At 42.0% G+C, this 23,256-nt stretch overlaps 1 long non-coding RNA gene across 2 annotated transcripts in view; it reads right to left on the reverse strand.

The window, feature by feature from the left end:
• Positions 1 to 23,256, reverse strand: part of LOC134353297 (uncharacterized) — a 60,590-nt gene that overhangs the window by 26,514 nt on the left and 10,820 nt on the right. The window contains exon 1 of one of the 2 annotated variants that reach the window (XR_010019574.1): positions 3,570 to 3,601. The exons of the other annotated variant lie outside the window; for it this stretch is intronic. This is a non-coding gene — a long non-coding RNA (uncharacterized LOC134353297). Of the gene's footprint in view, positions 1 to 3,569; positions 3,602 to 23,256 lie in introns of those variants that run through there. 2 annotated transcript variants of the gene reach the window in all.

Here is a 23,256-nt window from a genome sequence, read left to right on the forward strand (position 1 = left end):
CTTTATGATTATCTCATCGTGGTACACAGTCATGGTGGTTCTGTCTTAATCCTGCTCACCCCGCCTGGACCATCTGGCAGCCAGCTGTCATCCATTTTACCAGCTGAGGCAGTTTTCGCTGTCATTCTGGTAGTGGTGTACATTCCACCTCTGGCCAACATCAGGAAGTACTAGGAGGAGCTGAGCATCATGATCAGCAGTCACAAAATAGCGCACCCTGATACCTTCCCTATCATTGCGGGGGATTTCAACCAACTGACTTGATGAAGTCGCTGAACTAGTAGCAAGATATCACCTTTGGAACCAGAGGAGACAACACACTTTATCACTGTAATATCACCATCAAGAATGCCTACCATGCCATCCCACAGCCCCACTTTGGAAAGTCTGTTTACTTGTCTGCACTTGTATCCCAGCATAAAGGCAGAGACTAAGGACCTCAGGGCCAAGAAGGTATGGTCAAGACAGTCAGATAAACATTCACAGGACTGCTTTGAGTCAGTGGACTGGACAATATTCTAGGATTCATCTTTGAATCTGAATGAATACGCCACAGTTTTCAACGACTTCATCAGGACCTATGTGGATGAGTATGTGCCTACAAGAATATACCAGATATACCCAAACCAAAAGCTGCGGATGAACCAGCAAATTTGTAGTCTGCTGAGGGCTAGATCTGTGGTATCCAAGGCCGATGATCCAAAATTATACCAGAAATCCAGGTAAGCCCTACAGAAGACTACTTTAAAAATGAAAAAACAAATACAACTTAAGTAAGAGATTCAATTGGATGCACATCAACTTTGGCAGGGTTTCAAGGCCATTATTTTCTACAAGGTAAGCCTAACATCATGGATGGCTGTGATGATTCACTCCCAGATGAGTTCAACACCTTTTATGCATGCTTTGAAAGGGAGAATAAAATCACACCGGCAGCACCTGGTGACCATGTATCTCCGGGGCCAACATCAGAACGTCTTTCAAGAGGGTAAACACTCGCATGGCATCAGATCCTGATGGTGTACATAGTAGGGCACTTAAAACATGTGCCAACCAACTAGTGGGAGTGGTCAAGGAATCGTCAATCACCAACTTCATCAAGACCTATGTGAAGAAATCTCTAAGTTCTGGTTTAAGATGGTACTACAGAAGATGTGTAACGGCTTACTGGTAAGAGTATCGACTAAAACTGTTACTTATAACATCCTTCATGAAGCAAATTGTGGTGAATTATCACCACAGACAGTGAGGAGTCAGGTGAAGGTGAGGCTGGTCTGAGGGATGAGTCATGGTGGAACATTGCAAGGCACAACGTATTCGGGCCATTGGTTCATAGACAGAGTTGGTGGTATCGCTGCTGGAGGTGGAGTGAACATTTTGGAGAGGAGTCAAGAGGGAAGAGTTTTGATGTCCATCCACCTAAACTGGGTGCGAGGTTGGACGGCTCCAGGCACCAAGCCGATTTGGTGAGATCGAGAACAGCTTCGGGCCTCAGGCATATCGGGGCGCCCGGGTCAGGTCCCGGAATGTGGCACTACTCAGTGCTTGGTCAGTGCAGATGGACTCGAAGTCCGAGTGTGAGGTACAGAGGAGAGGGTTGGGCTGATTTTGCTCACTTTCCCACGAATGTTCATGCCTTTCTTCATGGCACCAAGGCTGTGAACTGGTCTGGCTGCTCTGTGTTTCTGTCCCACTGGTGTGAAAACTGGGGACCAAAGCTTAGCTTAGCCTGCTCTGGCTGCTCCCGGAGCAGGTCTGGGACTCAGTCTAGTTCGGGATGCTGTTCGCTTGTTTCTACTGTTTGTATACTGTGTTTTTTTTCTCTCTGCACGGTCGATTTTTGTTTTTATACTTGTTTTTTGTTAATTGGGTTATTTGAGGTTTCTTGCGTTGTGACTGCCTGTAAGCAGACAAACTTCAAGCTGTATAATTTATACATTCTTTGATAATAAGTGTGTTTTGAACCTCACTGCTCCTGCTTCAAAGAGGTGACCATCATACCACTGCCCAAGAAGAGCAGGCTTAACAGCTATCACCCAGTTGCACTCACATCTATTGGGATGAAGCGCTTCGAGAGGCTGGATTTGGCCAGAAACAATTCATGCCTAAGGACATGGACCCCCACTGCAATTTGCCTATCGCCACTACAGCTCTACAGCAGATGCAATCTCACTGGCTCTCCACTCGGCCTTCGATAACCTTGGCAACTGCATTACCTACATAGGCTGCTTTTTATTGATTACAACTCAGCGTTTAATACAATCATACACTTTGATATAATTGACAAGCTCCAAACCCTGGGCTTCTGTTCCTCCTCTACAACTAGATCCTTAACTTCCTCATTGGGAGACTACAGTCAGTACGGATCAGAGATAATATCTCTCCCTCGCTGACAGTCAACACTGGTGAACCACAGGGGTGTGTGCTTAGCCCACTGTTCTACTCTCTCTACACCCATGACTGTGTGGCTAGACACAACTCAAATGTCATCTGCAAATTTGCCAATGACACAACCATTGTTGGCAGAATTTCAGATGGTGACGAGAAGACTTACCTAAATAAGACAGATCAGCTGGGTGAGTGGAGTCACAGCAACAACCTTGCACTCAATGTCAGTCAGACCAAAGAATTGATTGTGGACTTCAGGAAGGGGAAGTCGAGGGAACATACTCCAGTCCTCATCAAGGGATTAGAAGTGGAAAGGGGGAGCAGTTTCAAGTTGCCGGGTGCCAATATCTCTGGAGATCTATCCTGGGCCCAACATATTGATGCAATTACAAAGTAGGCATGACGGAGGCACAGAGACTATATTTCATTCGCAGTTTGAGGAGACTTGGTATGTCAGCAAAGACTCTTGTAAATTTTTACAGACGTACTGTGGAGAGCATTCTAACTGGCTGCATCACTGTCTGGTAAGACAGGGCGGGGAGGGGTGTGGTGGCGGCCATTGCGTAGGATCAGAAAAAGCTGCAGAAAGTTGTAAACTCAGCCAGCTCCCACAGCATCAAGGATACCATCAAAAGTTGATGCCTCAAAAAGGAGACATCCATCATTTAGGACCCCCATCACCCATCACATCTCCTCACTGCTACCATTATGGAGGAGGCCACAGAGGTACAGAAGCCTGACAACAGACACTCAACTGTTCAGGAACAGTTTCTTCCCCTCCACCATTAGATTTCTGAATGCCCAACGAACACCTATACTATTGTGTTCTTTCCTTCTATCTCTTTTATGTATATATATATGTCTTATTGTGATTTATAGTTCTTTTATTTTTATATATTGCAATGTACTGCTGCTCTAAAACAACAAATTTCACATCATACACCAGTGGCATTAAACCCAACTCACATTCTGATTCTGATTATTTTGAAAGAGTGATTTCCAATATCCCACAACCCTCTTGAGAGCCACCCTATGCAGACCTCTCAGGAGCTTATGTTGAGATCACGACAATGAGACAATGACCATTCTATGTGCTTTCAGAAAATCGATTGGTTAATAAATGCAGTGCTTTACATGGTGAGAGAAACACAGGATTGCTTCAAAGTAAGATTGCAACTTACCTTATAAAGTCTTTCTGGCGGCACAAACATCCAGCTTTGCTGTGGCACCGTTGACAAACTCAGTTGCCCATCTCTCAACACCAGTAAAAGGATATAAGTGAGCCAGGAACTTCAGATGCTGGATATCTGAAATATCCAGCATAAAATACTATAAACTATAAACACCCAGCATGTCAGGCAGCATTTGTGGAGAAAAGTTGTCAGCTGAAAAATCTCTACAAATGATGCCTGATCTGTTGAATATTTCTAGTACTTTCTGCTTAGCTGTAAAAGGCCTTTTAAGAACACTAGACTACAAAGAGTTTGCTTTCTAAATACTATTGAGTGTGTCTTGTGGATTTTGGGCTACAGATAATGAAAATCACTAAGAAGCATCCGTATCATTCAGTATTTTATTGAAATTGCCTATATTTGTTATCAATTCATAATTGAAGTCAATTGAAATGTTGCCCACAATGTAAGCTGAAAAGTTTTCTATCTTGTCCAGGCTTACCTGGCCATGCTCAGGCAGGGCAGATGCTGCATGTCAGGACAGGTTTTAGAAGGGCTATAAAAGAAACATGCACTCACCGTTCTATGCATTTCATTTGCATGTATATCGGATTGCGATCATGCTAAGTGCATAGCATATTGTGTGTACTTATTATTCTAAAAATTGTATTTTCAGGAGTACTTGTGAAAGCAAAATGTATCACCAGTGATGCAACAGCCATGATACTTTCTGTTATATTTGTGGTGAGTATACACTCAAATCACAAAGGCAGAGCATGATTCCTCTTATTAAGAAAGCCAGTGAGCTCTACTTTGGGTGTTATATTGGTGACCAAGATAAAGCCTGGGCTCCTCACATTTGTTGTACAACATACACTGTCGATCTTGGAACTTGGCTCAGAAGTACGCAGAAGTCAATGCCGTTCACTGTCATGGTATGGTGAGAGCAGAAGGATCATGTGACAGACTGCAACTCCCATCTGGCCAGTGCATTTGGTTTATCTGCTAAAAGCAAGAAATCTTTTGAATACTACAATCTCCCTTCAGCCATGTGACCTGTGCTGTATGACAATAGTCTTTCAGTATTGAAGCCACAGTAGAGATGGAGTCAAGAGGAGGCAGGTGAAGATGCCATGATGAATGAGCCAGGAGTGGAAAACAACACTGATACTGATACAGATTTTGAACCCCTAATGTTGAGTGAGACTCATCTGAGAACTCAATCTGAGTTAAATTACCTGGTCAGAGACTCAAGTTTGTCAAAGGTAAAAGCAGAATTACTGGGTTCAAGACTGCAAGGATGGAATCTGCTGTCACCAGACCCAAACATTTCCGTAAAGGATTTCGATATTTGAGACAGATGTTTCCCAGAATAACTGATGCCAAGATTAAGGAAGGCAGTTTTGTTGATCCACAGTTTGAACTGGTCATCAATGATGGGTAATTCAAAGAACTTCAGTGGGACTGGAGAAAATCACATGGAGGTCATTCAGGACATTGTTGAAAATTTTCTTGACAACTACAGAGCACCAAACTATGTGCAGCTAGTTGACAACATGCTTCAAGAATACAAAACCATGAAGTGCAACAGGTCATGAAAGATTCATTTTCTGCATTCCCATTTATTCCCTGCAAATCTCGGTGCTATCAGTAAAGAGCATGGTGAAAGGTTTCAACAGAACATCGTGGTCATGGAGAAATGGTATCAGGGCAACTGGAATCCATCAGTGCAACACACACAAAATGCTGGAGGAACTCAGCAGGCCAAGCAGCATCTACCGAAAAAAGTAAACAGTTGATGGTTCACTGGGTCTCCCTGACCTGCTGAGTTCCTCCAGCATTTTGTGTGTGTTGTCTAGATTTCCTTCATCTGCAGATTTTCTCATTTTTGGAATCCATCAATGCTGGCTGATAATTGCTTAAGAAAGAAATCTCAGACATTGGGTAGAAATGAAAATCAACAACAAGTAGTCTGAAATTATATTTGTATTCAGCTTCAAGCAATCTATCATAACTATTAAAAAATTCTGAGGAAGCAACACTTTCTAAGAAGTTTGCTGTCCAGTGTAATCATTAGGGTTTGATACTCAGAGCTACATAAAAACTGTTCAAATTGATGTTAAAGAATAATAATTAAAAGATGAAAAATAAATATCACATTAGAACTAACAAATAAAAGCAACAAACTTATAGAAAAAAACATTCCTATTTTGACCTTTGAGTAGTTTACAACCAATGGCATGATCATCAATTTCTCCATTTTCAGGTAACCCACTCCCCTTGTGTTCCTTTCCCACTACCAGTATCTCTCTCACTTTGTTCATCTGTTCCATCTCTCCCTCTCCTTCATTACCAAGACATCACCTTCCCCCTCCTTGTTCCATCTGCGACCACCTATCGACTTGGACTTCCTCTCCCCTGATTAACTTTTCTCTGCCCTCTCCACCTGCCTCTATCTGCCCATCAACTCTCCCTTATCTTGTTCCACATATCACCTACCAATCTCCACCCTCCACCCTCTCCTCCCCCACTCAGATCCAGCTGCCTATTTTTTTCTCCTTGCTTTTCCACCATCACCCACCAACCTCTGTCTCATTATTCCCACTTCCCCTCCTCCATGTGGTTTCATCTCCCCATCAACAATCCCCTTCAACGTGACCACCTATCACCTACCAACTTCATTCTCATTTTTTTGTGATTTCTATCACTCCCCTGCACTCTCATGCAAAATCTTGTCCTGAAACATCAAACACGGTATTGGGGGTAAGGTATTGATGTGGATAGAGAACTGGTTGGCAGACAGGAAGCAAAGAGTGGGAATAAACGGGACCTTTTCAGAATGGCAGGCAGTGACTAGTGGGGTACCGCAAGGCTCAGTGCTGGGACCCCAGTTGTTTACAATATATATTAATGACTTGGATGAGGGAATTAAATGCAGCATCTCCAAGTTTGCGGATGACACAAAGCTGGGCGGCAGCGTTAGCTGTGAGGAGGATGCTAAGAGGATGCAGGGTGACTTGGATAGGTTAGGTGAGTGGGCAAATTCATGGCAGATGCAAGTTAATGTGGATAAATGTGAAGTTATCCACTTTGGTGGCAAAAATAGGAAAACAGATTATTATCTGAATGGTGGCCGATTAGGAAAAGGGGAGGTGCAACGAGACCTGGGCGTCATTATACACCAGTCATTGAAAGTGGGCATGCAGGTACAGCAGCGGTGAAAAAGGCAAATGGTATGCTGGCATTTATAGCGAGAGGATTCGAGTACAGGAGCAGGGAGGTACTACTGCAGTTGTACAAGGCCTTGGTGAGACCACACCTGGAGTATTGTGTGCAGTTTTGCCATAGAGGGAGTACAAAGAAGGTTCACCAGATTGATTCCTGGGATGGCAGGACTTTCATTATGATGAAAGACTGGATGAACTAGGCTTATACCCGTTGGAATTTAGAAGATTGAGGGGGATCTGATTGAAACGTATAAAATCCTAAAGGGATTGGACAGGCTAGATGCAGGAAGATTGTTCCCGATGTTGGGGAAGTCCAGAACGAGGGGTCACGGTTTGAGGATAAAGGGGAAGCCTTTTAGGACCGAGATTAGGAAAAACTTCTTCACACAGAGAGTGGTGAATCTGTGGAATTCTCTGCTACAGGAAACAGTTGAGGCCAGTTCATTGGCTATATTTAAGAGGGAGTTAGATATGGCCCTTGTGGCTACGGGGATCAGGGGGTATGGAGGGAAGGTTGGTACAGTGTTCTGAGTTGGATGATCAGCCATGATCATACTGAATGGTGGTGCAGGCTCGAAGGGCCGAATGGCCTACTCCTGCACCTATTTTCTATGTTTCTATGTTTCTATGTCTCCACAGCTGTAGTCTGACCCAAACTCTTTTGTCACCCTTGACTTTCAACCATTTCCTAATGGAACTGCACTTACCTATTTGTGCCAACAAATCTGGCATGATATTTTTAACCTTGAATAAATTTTCTTTCAGCCTTCTTTGCTTCATGAGGAACAATTCCATCTTCTCCAGCTCAGCCAAATATCTCACATTCTCACTTTCTGGAATCACTGCCAAATATACTTTCTTCAGGACCTTCACATCCTTCCAAAGTACAGTGACTAGACCAGGTCCATACACCATTGGTGGTCTAATATGTCCATAAGATAAGTTCAACATTATACTTTGCTTATTGTACTTCTCACTTTCAGTTATGAAACTCAGATTCATACACTTTATTAATCATTCTCACTAATAACTACCTATAAAGATATATACAGTTATCAACCAGATCCCTTCCTTCCTGCACTTACCAAATGTGGCATTTGGTCTGTAATAGTTCTTCTCATTCTTACTACCAAAACAGATTGCTTCCTGTTTTACCTTCTACTTTATCCATTTATCCAGCCCCTCTAAAAGTTGCAAGGTATTATTATAAGAACCCACCTTGCTGGTTTATTGGATCTCTTCAGAGGCCATTCTTGCTCTGGAAATAGAGTCATAAGTTAATACATGGAAACGTGCCTTTCTGTCTAACTCGCTATTCTGACCATGGCGGCCACCAAAATAGTCCCATTTGTTTATGTTTGGGCAAACCCCTCCTCTCCATTCCCTCCACACCCTTCCTCTCCATTCCGTCCATACCCCTCCTCTCCATTCCCTCCATACCCCTCCTCTCCATTACCTTCATATCCCTCCTCTCCATTCCCTCCATACCCCTCCTCTCCATTACCTTCATACCCCTCCTCTCCATTCCCTCCATACCCCTCCTCTTCATTACCTCCATACCCCTCCTCTCCATTACCTATCTAAATGTTTTTGAATGTTGCATTTGTATCTGTTTTAACCACTTTCTCCGGCAGCTCATTCAAAATGCTAACACCCTCTCCTTGAAAAAGTTTTCTGTCAAGTCCTTTTTAAATCCTTCACCTCTCCTTTTAAACCCATGCTCACTAGTTTTTAATTCTTCTTTCCTATACATTCACTTTATTTGGAAAAATGAGTAAGGATGAAAGATTTGCTTCTCTTGAAATTGTTAACCCATTTGGCACATTAAGTCCAAGATGGTTCTCAAAGTAATCCCACCAAACATATTCCCCCACTTATTTCTTTGACATGCCTATCAACTTCTCTCGATGCTGGTCCCATTCACCGACAACTGGGGTCATGTTACAATGGCCAGTTCACAAATCAGCGAGCATATTTCTAGGAGGTAGAGGAAATGAGTCACTTGGGCAAACACACATGATTACAAGGAGGGCATACAAACTCCGCACAGAAAGTGCTGGAGGCCAAGATCAATCCATTCTGCTGCCCTAAAATGATATTAAATTGAAATACTGAAATACCTGAAATGCATTTCTACTGTATTCAAGGTTTACTTTAAATGAATTTAAATTTTCCCTTAATGAAGAGGGCAAGGAAGCAAAAAGGAAATTATGGACCAGTTAGCTTGACATCGGTGGTTGGGAAGTTGTTGGAGTTGATTGTCAAGGATGAGGTTACGGAGTACCTGGAGGCATATGACAAGATAGGCTGAACTCAGAATGGATTCCTTAAAGGAAAATCCTGCCTGACAAACCTATTACAATTTTTTGAGGAAGTTACCAGTAGGCTAGAGAAGGGAGATGCAGTGGATGTTGTATATTTGGATTTTCAGAAGGCCTTTGACAAGGTGCCACACATGAGGTTACTTAACAAGATAAGAGCACAATGAATTACAGGAAAGTTACATATGTGGCTGATTGGCAGGAAACAGAGATTGGGAATAAAGGGATCCTATTCTGGTTGGCTGCCAGTTACCAGTGATGTTCCACAGGGGTCCATGTTGGGGCCGCTTCTTTTTACATTGTACATCAACGATTTGGATTTTGGAATAGATGGCTTTGTGGCTAAGTTTGCAGATGATACAAAGATAGGTGGAGGGGCTGGTAGTGCTGAGGAAACAGAGTCTGCAGAGAGACTTGGGTAGATTGGAAGAATGGACAAAGAAATGGCAAATGAAATACAATGTTGGAAAGTGTATGGTTATGCACTTTGGCAGAAGAAATAAACGGACAGACTATTATTTAAATGGGGAGAGAATTCAAAGTTCTGAGAGGCAACAGGACTTGGGAGTCCTCATGCAGGATACCCTGAAGGTTAACCTCCAGGTTGAGTCGGTGGTGAAGAAGGCGAATGCAATGTTGGCATTCATTTCTAGAGGAATAGAGTATAGGAGCAGGGATGTGATGTTGAGGCTCTATAAGGTACTGGTAAGACCTCATTTGGAGTACTGTGGGCAGTTTTGGGCTTCTCATTTAAGAAAGGATGTGCTGACATTGGAGAGGGCTCAGAGAAGATTCACTGGAATGATACCGGGAATGTGAGGGTTAACATATGAGGAATGTTTGTCTGCCCTTGGACTGTATTCCTTGGAGTTTAGAAGAATGAGGAGAGACCTCATAGAAACATTTCGAATGTTGAAAGGCATGGACAGAGTGGATGTGGCAAAGTTGTTTCCCATGGTAGGGGAGTCTAGTACGAGAGGGCATGACTTAAGGATTGAAGGGCGCCCATTCAGAACAGAGGGTTATAGTGAGAAGGCGGGGGAGTGGGACTAAGTGGGAGAATGGCAAAATGGCGGAGCAGTCTCGATGGGCTGAATGGCCGACTATTGCTCCTTTGTTTTATGGTCTTATGGTCTTACAGAACTAGATTGCCAGTCCATGAATCATGTATCCCAGCCTCAGCATTACTAGTCCAAGAGTGAAGTCCTCTGTCAGAAAGACTAAAGTTGCTTTTAGTAAAGATGTTCGACCTATTAATGAATTAATATGTTAGAGCATTTTGGTCTGCCACATTCGGAAAGTGTGACTTCATCAGCTGGGGCTTATAAACAAAGTGCAGTAAATAAATGTTTTTAAGGTTTTCCTGGTAGAGTTAAGTGTATTTTTTTTTATCTATTTGTCAATGTTTTAATCAAAACACAATGCAGCAGAACACAGGAACAGGCCCTTCATCTGGTCTTGCCAGCACCAAACATGATGCCATTCTAACTAATCCCTCCGCCTGCCCAAGGTCTGCATTCCTTCCAGTCATATATCAGTTTAAATGCCTCTGAAATGTTGCTGTTGTATGTGCTTCCGTCACTTCCCCGGCAATGTGTTTCAGGGACCTACCACTCTTGTTTCACACATCCGCTTTAAACTTTCTCCCTCTTATCTTAAATGCATGCTCTCTAATACTTGATATTTTTACACAGGGAAGGAGATTCTGTGGCTGTCTACCCCAACTATGCTCTCAAATTTGTATATATTTTTATCAAGTTGCCCTCCCACCTTCTCATGCTCCAGAGAAAGCAATTCAAGTTTATCCAAACCCTCATTATTGCTAATATACAGGTAACATTCTGGTGAACCTTAAAGAACTCTACTCTGTCCACAACTCCTCCAGACATGGTGACATCCACAAACCTGCTACATTAGTCTTCCCTACATTAATCATTAATATATATCACCCCAACAATGGAGATTGCAGCAGTGATCCTTGCAGAACATCACTGGTCATGAACTTCCAGCTAAAATAACAGCATTCCAACCCTTAATCTCTATCTTTTGTGTCCTCTTAGAGCCTCCATTTTCTTTCCATAGTGTAGTGACCAGAATTGCAGAAAATACTCCAAATGTGGTCTGACCAAAGTTTCATACAGCTACAATATGAATTCCCAACTTTTATATTCAACACCATAAAGTTCCTCTGTGCGTCAGTCCTCCAAGAGTCCTGCCATTTACGGTATTCTTTCCTCTTGTGTCTGGCCTTCCAAGTATACAAGCAAATTATAACTACTGTTTCATATTTTGGAATATTTTGATTATGAATAGATATATGCAAATATCCACAGTGAAATCCGAGAAGTTCTGAAACAAAAATATAAATTCGTACTTTCTTAAGAAATGGAGAATCAAATTAATACTAGAGATTCTGCAGATGCTGGAGGAACTCAGCAGGTCTGGCAGCATCTATGGAAATGAATTAACAGTCAACATTTCGGTCTGAGACCTTTCATCAAGATTGGAAAGGAAAGAGGAAGATGCTAAAAAAGAAAGGTCAGGAAGAAATAGCAGGACTAGTTAGAAGGTGATAGGTGAAACCAGGTGGGTGAGAAAGGTAAAAGGCTTGAGAAGAAGGAAACTGATAGGAGAGGAGAGTGGACAATGGAAGAAAAGGAAGAGGGAGGGACACCAGGGGTCAATGATGACAGGTGAAGAGAAGAGGTAAGAGGCTGGAGTGGGGAATAAAAGAAGAGGGAAAGGGGAGGGGAAAAATTACCAGAAGGAGAAAGCGATGCTCATGCCATCAGGTTGGAGGATACCTGGAGGAATATATAACCTCTTGTTGTGGTACAAGAGGAGGTTGCCCACTGGGAAATTCCACTTCTGGCAGACAGAGCGGAAGTGTTTAACAAAGTGGTTCCCTAATTTACATAGAGCTTCACCAATATACAGGAGGCCACATTGGGAGCACCAGATAAAATAGACAACCCCAACAGTTTCGCATGTGAAGTATTGCCTCACCTGAAAGGATTGTTTGGGACCCTGAATGGAGGTAAGGAGGAGGTGAATGGGCAGGTGTAGCATTTCTATTGCTTGCAGGGATAGGTGCCAAAAAATTAGTGGGGTGGGGCGAATAGACTAGGGAATCATGGAGGGAGTGATCCCTATGGAAAGTGGAGAGTGGAGGGGAAGGTAAATATGTGTTTGGTGGTAATACCTCATTGAAGTTGCAGAGAATGTGTCATATGCTGAGCTTCACGGGGTGGTAGGAGAGGACAAGGGGAACTCTATCCCTGTTAAGGGGGTGGGAGGATGGGGTGACAGCAGATGCCTGGGAAATGGAGGAAATGAAGATGAGGTGAGGGCAGCATCAATGGCGGAGGAAGGAAATCCCTGTCTTCTGAAGAAGGAGGACATCTCTGATGTCCTAGAATGGAAACCTCATCCTGGGAACAGATGCAGTGGAGATGAAGGAACTGAGAAAAGGGAATAACATTTTTACAGGAGACAGGGTGTGAAGAGGTATAGTCAAGATTGCTATGACTATCAAATTAATCAACTAGCATTCAAATCAAATTTACAAGTAGGTTTCATTATTACAAGTTAGGCCCAGTATGTCTATTCTCCTTCTGAAGTTGAAAGATATGATCTGTCAAAATGTTTAAAAAAGGTGTACTTCTTCAAGTAGAATGGTACAATGTTGATGTTGGGTCTCATTTGCTGTCTGTCTCAGCATTAAATCCACTGAATCATTGCAATGTGTGCAATCTGAAATAACCAGAGAAAGTTCTGTCTTCACAGTATGCACACAATCATCTGACACTTCATGTCAATCAGCCACTGTGGTACTGAAAATTAAATAGTAAAACTCCGAAGTATATTTTAGTGCTTCAAAAATGTCCAGTGCGTTTTCAGAAGGGTTGTCAATGTGAATCGTGAAGTAGCAGAGAGAGCAGACTCCATGGTGTGCAATGGCCTGTTCTGAACAGTTCTGGCAGATATACTTAATTATATAGATTTCCCAGTTTGTAAAGTATGAAAACAATGGACTCATTTCTATTTTTTTACATTCACATTTGTGTAAATTAAAAGGTTGTGATTTCAGCTTGAGTAGATTTGAAGTCCTCACTTTCAAGGGCTCTTCATCTCATTTTAATGGCACAGTTTTAAGGTGCTTGGAAGTAGGTACAGAGGAGATGTCAGGAATAATTTTTTTATGTAGAGAGTAGTGAGTGCGTGGAATAGGCTGCCGGCGATGGTGGTGGAGGCAGATGTGACAGGGACTTTTAAAAGACTCCTGGAGAGGTAGATGGAGCTCAGGAAAATAGAGGGCTATGGGTAACCCTAGGTAATTTCTAAAGTAAGTACATATTCAGCACAGCATTGTGGGCCAAAGGGCCTGTATTGTGCTGTAGGTTTTCTATATTTCTATGTTTTCTTTGGTACAATTTATTACAGTACTGTGGAGATATGATAAACATTCTCCTACTTATTCTTAAGCTTTCTTAAGTCAGAGGGTGATCAGCCAGAAGTCATGGTCCAAGTAGGTACCAATGACGTGGATAGGGTGAGTGACGAGGTTCTGTACAGGGAGTTCAGGGAGTTAGGTGCTAAGTTAAAGGACAGGACCTCCAGGGTTGTAATCACAGGATTGCTACCCATGCCATGTGCTAGTGAGGCCAGAACTAGGAAGATTATACAGTTCAACACTTGGCTAAGGAGTTGGTGTAGGTGGAAGGGCATAAGATATTTGGATCATTGTGCTCTCATTCAGGGAAGGTGGGACCTGCACAGGTGAGACAGTTTGCACCTGAACTGGGGGGACTAATAACCCAGTGGGAAGGTTTGTTAATGCAGCACAGTGGGGTTTAAACCAGAGATGAAAGGGGATGGGAACCAGAGTACCAGAACAGTTAGTGGAGAGGTTGTGGAGGCAGATGTTGGTAAGACCTTTATACTTTATACTTTATACTTTATTGTCGCCAAACAATAGGTACTAGAACGTACAATCATCACAGCAATATTTGATTCTGCACTTCCTACTCCCTGGATTACATATATTAGATATTAAAAATAGTTAAAATTAGTAAACATTAAAAATTTAAATTATAGATCATAAATAGAAAATAGAAAAATAGGAAGTAAGGTAGTGCAAAAAAACCGAGAGGCAGGTCCGGATATTTGGAGGGTACGGCCCAGATCCGGGTCAGGATCCGTTCAGCAGTCTTATCACAGTTGGAAAGAAGCTGTTCCCAAATCTGGCCGTACGAGTCTTCAAGCTCCTGAACCTTCTCCCGGAGGGAAGAGGGATGAAAAGTCTATTGGCTGGGTGGGTTGTGTCCTTGATTATCCTGGCAGCACTGCTCTGACAGCGTGCGGTGTAAAGTGAGTCCACGGACGGAAGATTGATTTGTGTGATGTGCTGCGCCGTGTTCATGATCTTCTGCAGCTTCTTTCGGTCCTGGACAGGACAACTTCATACCAGGTTGTGATGCACCCTAGAAGAACGGTGCACCTATAAAAATTAGTGAGTGTTTCTGCTGCACTAAATTAGTGAGGCCAAATTTCTTTAGTTTTCTAAGGAAGTAAAGGCACTGGTGGACCTCAGACAAAGTTAAGAATCAAAATGTTCAGCATGGTATAACTAGTGTCCTGAGCTGCGTATGTTTAGTATCATAGTAGAAGTATCATAGAAAAGGCGGATGATAGTGCTGAAGATGAGGTAGCTGGTTTACAAACAGAGGCAATGTGAGGAGAGGCTGTTGATAGGGCAAAATTGCAGTCAGCAGGATGAGTTGCAATGTAAAAGGCAGACAAAATCAAAAAGAATGAATACTGTACAGGACTGAACGTGTTTAACTTTTATGTGCGCAGTATGCAGAATAAGGTAGATGAACTTGTAGCACAGTTGCAGATTAGCAGGTATGATGTTGTAGGCATCACTGAAAAAGGATTATAGCTAAGAGTTTGATATCCATGGATACACATCGTATTGAAATGACAGGCAGAAAGGCAGAGAAAACAGTGTTGCTCTGTTGGTAACAAATGAAATCAGATCATTAGAAAGAGGTGACATGGGATCAGAAGGAGTTGAATCATTGTGGATAGAGCAAAGGAATTGCAAGGGTAAAGAGACCCTGATGGGAGTTGTATACAGACCCCCAAACAGTAGTCAGGATGTGGTCTACAAATTACAACAGGAGATAGAAAATGCATGCCAAAAGGGCAATGTTACAATAGTCATGGGGGATTTCAATATGCAGGTAGATTGGGAAAATCAGGCTGGTATTGGATTCCTTGAAAGACTTTAGGGTAAAAGAAGGTAGATTCTCTACCCAATGAAGCAGTGGAAGCTACCTCAGTGAATTGGCTAGATGGACTAGATGGCCTACTCCTGCTCCTATTTCTTATGCTTTTATATTCTTATAATATGATCAAATTCACTCTGAAATTTGCAGAGAGCAGAAGTTAAATGTATCAGTATTACAATGGAGTAATGGGAATTACAGAGCCATGAGAGAGGAGCTGGACAGAATTGATTAGAGAAGTACACTGACAGAGATGACAGCAGAGCAGCCATGGTTGAAATTTCTGGTAGCAATTCGGAAGGCACAGGGTATGTACATCCCAAAGAGGAAGAAATACTCTAAAGGAAAGATGACACAACCATGGCTAACAAGAGGAGTCAAAGCCAACATAAAAGCCAAGGAGAAGGCATATAATAGAGGGAAAATAAGTTGGAAGTTAGAGGATTGGGAAGCTTTTAAGAACCAACAGAAGGCAACTAAAATAGTCATCATGAAGGTAAAGATGGAATGCGAAAGTAAACTAGCCAATAATATTAAAAAGGATACCAAAAGTTTATTCAGATACAAAAAGTGTAAAAGAGAGGTGAAAGTTGATAAGGAACAACTGGAAAATGCTGCTGGAGGGGTAGTAATGGGGAACAAGAAAACAGCATTTGAACTGTATAAGTATTTTGCATCAGTCTTCACTGTTCAAACTAGCATTATGGTGGGAGTTCGAGGTGTTAGGGAAGTGTGTGAAGTTACCATTACTAGAGAGAAGGTTCTTAGGAAACTGAAAGGTCTAAGTCACCTGGACCAGATGGTGTACACCCCAGGGTTCCGAAAGAGGTGGCTGAAGAGATTGTGGAGGCATTAGTAATGATCTTTCAAGAATCACTAGATTCTGGAATGGTTCTGGAAGACTGGAAAATTGCAAATGTCACTCCACACTTCAAGAAGGGAAAGTGGAAGAAGAAAGGAAACTATTAGCCAGGTAGTCTGACTGGTTGGGAAGACCTTGGAGTCAATTATTAAGGATGAGGTCCAGGGTATTTGGAGGCATATGATAAAATAGGCCATAGTCAGCATGGTTTTCTCAAGGCAAAATCTTGCCTGACAAATTTAACCAATGTCCCCCGGGATCAATAAAGTATGACTATGACTAAATCTGTTGGGGTTCTTTGAAGAAATAGATGCTGCTTGGCCTGCTGCGTTTACCAGCAACTTTGATGTGTGTTGCTTGAATTTCCAGCATCTGCAGAATTCCTGTTGTTTCAGTTGATGTTGTGTACTTGGATTTTCAGAAGGCCTTTGACAAGGTCCCACACATGAGGCTGCTTAACAAGCTATGAGTCTATGGAATTACAGGAGAGATTCTAGCATGGATAAAGCAGTGGCTGATTGGCAGGAGGCAAAGAGTGGGAATAAAGAGAGCCTTTTCAGGTTGGCTGCCGGTGACTAGTGGTTTTCCACCGGGGTTGGTGTTGGGACTGATTCTTTTTACATTATATGTTAATGATTTAGATGATGGAATCAATGGTTTGTTGCAAAGTTTGCAGATGATATGAAGACAGGTAAAGGGGCAGGTAGTTTTGAGGAAGTAGAAAGGCTGCAGAAGGACTTAAACAGATTAGGAGAGTGGACAAAGAAGTGGCTGATGGAATACTGTTTTGGGAAGTATATGATCATGCACTTTGGTTGAAGAAAGGTTGACAATTTTTCTAAATGGAGAGAAAATACAAAAAACTGAGGTGCAAAGTGACTTGGGAGTCCTTGTGTAGGATTCCCCAAAGGTTAATTTGCAGGTTGAGTCTGTGGTGAAGAAGGCAAATACAATGTTAGCATTCATTTCAAGAGGACTAGAATATAAAAGTAAGGATGGAATGTTGAGACTTTATCAAGCACTGGTGAGCCCTCATGTGGAATCTGAGTAGTTTTAGGGTCTTTTATCTTAGAAAGGATGGACTAAAACTGGAGAGGGTTCATATTTCACAAAAATGATTCCGGGTTTGAACGGCTTATCATATGAAGAGTGTTTGATGGTTCTGGGCCTGTATTCACTAGAATTCAAAAGAACGAAGGGTGACCTCATTGAAATCTATTGAATGGTGAAAGGCCATGATAGAGTGGATGTGCAGAGGATGTTTCCTATGACGGGAGAGTCTAAGACCAGCCTCAGAATAGAGGGCTGTACATTTAGATCAGAGATGCTGAGAGATTTTTTTCGCCAGAGCATGGCAAGTCTGTGGAATTCTTTGCCACAGGCAGCAGTTTTTATGTATATTGAAGGGCAGAGGTTGATCGATTCTTGATTAGTCAGGGCATGAGGGACACGGGGAGAAGGCAGGAGACTGAGGCTGATGAAATGGCAGAGCAGACTCGATGGGCCAAATGGCCTAATTCTGCTATTTCTTATAGATAAAATCAACTTACAGACATCAGTAAAAATAGAAAAAGAAACACATTACTTCATTACCCAGTGACAGCTGAATAATTTCTGACTGCTGTAATAATTATAATAAAAACAGAAACTGCTGGAGCGAGACAGGCAGTATCTGTGGAGAGATAAACTAAGTTAACATTTCAGGTCAATGCTCTTTCATCAGGATTGTGTATTTCTTGTGCGGTGACAATGTAATGAAATATCCAAACATTAAACTTGTTACTGCAGGATATTTATTTTTCTGTGATCCTTGCTGTCAGGACAGCACTCGGTGTCATCCTGAATTGCTCTCGAACTGAGTGGCTCATTCAAGGAGCAGTGAAGTGGGATTTCCGGTGTGTTTGATACCATATTTCAATGAGGCTAAAGACATCAGACTTCCTTCCCTGACATAACATGGAACTACTTTAAAAAGAAGAATGTTATTCTGAAAGCATTAGTGATCCAAATGGGAATTAAACAACAATCAACAAACAATAAAATTGTTAACTACTTACTAGTGATTTTTAATCTATTTTGACCATTTAGCCGACCTATGTTCCCGTCTTCCATTATGGGATTTGACCAAGAGTCCTCCAATCCATAGTCCAGACCTCAGCATTACTAGTCTTGTAACTTAACCACAATGCCATTAATGTCCCTTGTCCATAGATTACAGCAGTGAACCACATGTTTTAAGGAGATTGTGGATATAGTTGCTGCACCATGAACCACTTAATTCAGTTATAAATGGACTTGGTAACTAGGCAGGAATTGTCTGCCAGTTAGTTGCGAGTAAAGCAAAAGTAATTGGCCACTTTCATCAACTTCAATCAGTCTCCGCAACTCCATCCTCTAAAGGCCTCAGTTGATTCTGAATGATCAAGGACTTACTTCAGAAGTGCCCATCTTCAAATAGGAATCTAAACCCCTTGCTTCACCCAGGATAAAAGAAACCATCAAATTGGTGATGTCCAAACTACCATATGACCTGTCAACTTCAGGAAAAGGAGTATAAGGAAATGAGATGAAATGAGCAAGTGTGAGATAAATTATTGCATGCATTATTAATGATTATTATATTAAGAAGTTTTAAGAAGTTTTTTGGAACTAAAAATAATGTAATATTTGCAGACATACTAACTGAATATCAATAGCACAAATTGTAATCACCCTATTACATTTCTATAGAATCTAGCATTTCTTTAAAACCATATGTATATACACAATGCAAAAATATCAGAATCACCGACATGTGACGTGAAATTTGTTAACTTAGCAGCAGCAGCAGTTCAATGCAATACATAATCTAGCAGAGAGAAAAAAATAACTAAAATAAAAATAATAATAATAAATAAACAAGTAAATCAATTACGTATGTTGAATAGATTTAAAAATCGTGCAAAAACAGAAATACTGTATTTTTAAAAAAAAGTGAGGTAGTGTCCAAAGATTCAATATCCATTTAGGAATCGGATAGCAGAGGGGAAGAAGCTGTTACTGAATCGCTGAGTGTGTGCCTTCAGGCTTCTGTACCTCCTACCTGATGGTAACAGTGAGCAGAGGGCATACCCTCGGTGCTGGACATCCTTCATAATGGACACTGCCTTTCTGAGACACCGCTCCCTAAAGGTATCCTGGGTACTTTGTAGGTTAGTACCCAAGATGGAGCTGACTAGATTTACAATCCTCTGTAGCTTCTTTCGGTCCTGTGCAGTAGCTGCTCCATACCAGACAGTGATGCAGCCTGTCAGAAAGCTGTCCATGATACAACTATATAAATTTTTTTAGTGTGTTTGTTGACATGCCAAATCTCTAATAAAATATAGCAGCTGTCTTGTCTTCTTTATAACTACATCAATATGTTGGGACCAGGTTACACTGAGGAAATTGAAGCTGCTCACTCTCTCCACTTCTGATCCCTCAGCTTACTGACATTGAGTGTCAGGTTGTTGCTGTGACACCATTCCACTAGTTGGAATATCTCACTCCTGTACACCCTCTCATCACCACCTGAGATTCTACCAACAATGGTTGTATCATCAGCAAATTTATAGATGGTATTTGAGCTATGCCTAGCCACACATGTGTACAGTATATAGAGAGTAGAACAGTGGGCTAAGCACACACCCCTGAGGTGCGCCAGTGTTGATCGTCAGCGAGGAGGAGATGTTATCACTAATCCACACAGACTGTGGTCTTTTGGTTAGGAAGTCAAGGATTCAATTACAGAAGTGGGTACAAAGGCCCAGGTTCTGCAACATCTCAATTAGGATTGTGGGAATGATGGTATTAAATGCTGAACTAAAGTTGGTGAACAGCACCCTGATGTAGGTGTATGTGTTGTCCAGGTGGTCTAAAGCTGTGTGGAGAGCCATTGAGATTGCATCTGCCATTGACCTATTGTGGAGATATGCAAATTGCAATGGGTCCAGGTCCTTGCTGAGGCAGGGGTTCAGTCTAGTCATGACCAACCTCTCAAAGCATTTCATCACTGTCGATGTGAGTGCTACTGGGTGATAGTCATTAAGGCAGCTCACATTATTCTTCTTAGGCACTGGTATAATTGTTGCCTTTTTTAAGCACGTGAAATAATTACGTTTATTGTTATTTTTGTAAGAATTTCTATCTATTCAAACATCTACTGTTTGGTAAACTTTCCTTTATGACCATAAGACACAGGAGTAGAATTAGGCCATTCAGCCTATCAAGTCTTTTCCATCATTGCATCATGGCTGATTAACCTATCAGGACTCTCTTGTCCAGTGGATGTAAGCTCACCTTATAATAATCAAAACAAATCTTTTGTTTTAACATGATTCTAATTGCTAATTAATATTTTTTCACATCATAAGAATCAATAGATTTTATGAAGCCAATAAACTATATTGCCCAATATATTGTGATACAGCTCTTAGTTATTTATACGTTATGACATAATGAGTAAATAGTACAAATACAAATAGATACCTTCCAAATTGAATATGAGTGCAGAAAGCATGAAATGTGGTATCAAAGCTACCAATTCGGATTATTTTAAATTGTTATCAATCTACTTGGTACATTTTGTTGTTTGTGAACGTAATAGTGGAGGGAGGGGGTTCAGTGATGCATTTGGGACAGATGATTAGGCACGTTTTTGTAGATGGGCATTAGACTGTACTTGTACTTAACTACATCTCTGTCGAGTTGCTCATTATACACTTCTTCCTTATCATTGTCCAGCCAATGTTTTGTGTCTGTGCACACATGGTAGGCCTTGTGTGTTATTTTCACACTGATTCCTGATTTATAATTTGTACGCTTTGTGTAACTGTTCATTGGTATCTTGGGCTTCTCAGTCAGGAGGTTACAGTACTTGCAGGGGAGCTTGTAAGTGATGATGTCCCAATGTGTCTACCATACCTGTCCTTCTTAGCGGTGGATTTGGGAGACATTCAAGATCACTGGTGCAGTTCGACCTGGCTGGATCTGACAGCCAGCCCTAAGTAACTCTAGTCTATTTGTAGAATGTCCACCTTGCCAGCATGAGAAATTATAAAGTGGATGGGGCACCAATCAAGTGGCTTCTTTGTCAAGCTTCTTGATGTAATGGGGGTTGCTCTACCCAGATAGGAATTCTTCTCTTTCTTGACCTATGGAACGGCTTTAGCATGCCCAAAGGCAAGTCAATATTGTAGGACACCCAGCCACTCACCTAATTTTTTATGCATATGATTGGCTCAGTGATGTTAGTACCTTTGCATCTGAGATAGGTGATTAGGCGCATTCTTGAAGATGGGCATTAAACTGTATTTGTGTACCAGGAATGCTACTAGCTACTTCTTGGGAGAGTTGTTCAATTTTGCCACGTGCATGCATGGACTTTGTGAATGAGAAATTGCATATGGAATTGGGCAGTAAGTGATCAATAGCTATTATCCTTCATTCTGGTCTAATGATGCAAGAAAAGTCTTTAATGAGGCAATTCTACCAGACTTTCCCAAGGACTGCCCTGAGGAAATATTGTGATACCTTGGCACTGGAATGATTGCTGAACAACAACTGCAAATCTCTTTATTTGTCGACTCTCATCTTTGGAAATTTTCTGCTTGCTGCTTATTGACTTCCTTAAGTTTCAAATAAGAATGCACACAGGTTGACCACACTGGCCCTGTACAGTCACTTATGCTAATCCTATATTCATCCCAGTTTTTATTACTCCCACATTCCAATTGCGTCCCCTCCCCCGACCAATCCTACCACTCAGCTATCAGCAGGGACAACTCCAGTGATCGACTAACCTATCGACTCACACTTCTATGGCATATGGGGGAGCCAGAGCACCCCAAGTAAACCCACACAGTTACAGGGAAGGCATGCACACTCCACACAGAGATCAAAGTTGAACCGGAATTCTCTGACGGCATCAGGCAGCAGCTCTACCAGCCACACAACTATTTCAATCTGATTTTGTGCCTATAATCCTACTTTATTTTCCCCACATTCCTGCATACTCTCAAGTTCTTCTGAGAATTCAACTCTCTCATGCATGTTTTGACAAGGTTTGGAATCAAGCTGAAACCTAACCTGGGGATGAGTGATCAGATTATTGGTGATGAGGTGGTGGTGTTAATTAGTTCAATCTTGACATATCTTCTTGCTGTGAACAGGAGATATTTTCTATTACATCTGATAGATGCTGGTGATGTAACTGTACTGAAACAGCTTGGCCTGAAGTTGGCTCTGAGCACACTTTGAGCGGGAGTGTTACTATCACATTATTACAGCCTTTGCTGGATCCTGCACCCTTCACCATGTCCTGGTATTGCATGAATTAGGTGAAGACCATTTTCTGTGACAGTGGGGATCTCAGCTATTTTGATCTGTAATTGATGCCAAATGATTCAGTCTTGTCTTTGACCAATTGTGTGCTGGGTCCTGCCATCATTGAAGAGGGAGTTGCTCTTGGAGCCCAATGCTGCTGTTAGCAGTGTTATTATGCAATGCCACCCCTGACTGGTAGTGGCAGGGTTAGATCTGATATATATATGTGTGTGTGTGTTTGTATGTGTGTCTGTGTGTATATCTGTATGTGTGTGTGTGTGGTTGCCACATACATAAGCTGCCTCTATCGCCTCCTGGGAATTACCTGGTATGAGTGGGTGCCTCACACTGAAATACTTGTAAAGACCAAGTGCAGAAGTATTGAAGCCATGATCACCCAGTGTCAGCTGCAGTGGCTGGGGCATGTGATAAGAATGTCCCCATGTCGGCTACCCCGCAGAGTGTTATACGGCCAGCTACATCATGGTCGACACTCAGCTGGAAGGCCGAAGAAGCGCTATAAGGATCAGATGAAGTATGCTTTAAGGAAGTTCAAGATCAGACATGAGGACCTAGAGGAGGTTGCTGCTGACCGTACAACTCGGTGACAGCTGTGTAGGGATCGGGTTCGTGTTCTGGAGGTAGAAA

The sequence above is a fragment of the Mobula hypostoma genome, chromosome 10 (genome assembly GCF_963921235.1).
Source record: "Mobula hypostoma chromosome 10, sMobHyp1.1, whole genome shotgun sequence".
In the NCBI taxonomy this organism is placed as follows: domain Eukaryota; kingdom Metazoa; phylum Chordata; class Chondrichthyes; order Myliobatiformes; family Myliobatidae; genus Mobula; species Mobula hypostoma.